Consider the following 247-nt stretch of genomic DNA (forward strand, 5'->3'; position numbering starts at 1 on the left):
TAGAGGTTGTGGATCTCTCCCTTTGCAAAGGAAGTCATAAAACCCTCATTTGTCTTGTGTCTGGTTCTATACAGGTCTTGAGCTAACTTTAAAAAACCCCAACACCAAGGTTCCATTTGTTGCAGTACTATCATAATGAGCAGTACTGCTATAATGAGCAGTAATTTTACATCCATGCAAACTCAAATGTAATATTTAAAACTTCAATACATACATAAAATTAGTTATTTAACAATATGAGGTGTTG

The sequence above is a fragment of the Poecilia reticulata genome, linkage group LG8 (assembly GCF_000633615.1).
Source record: "Poecilia reticulata strain Guanapo linkage group LG8, Guppy_female_1.0+MT, whole genome shotgun sequence".
NCBI classification, from domain to species: Eukaryota; Metazoa; Chordata; class Actinopteri; order Cyprinodontiformes; family Poeciliidae; genus Poecilia; species Poecilia reticulata.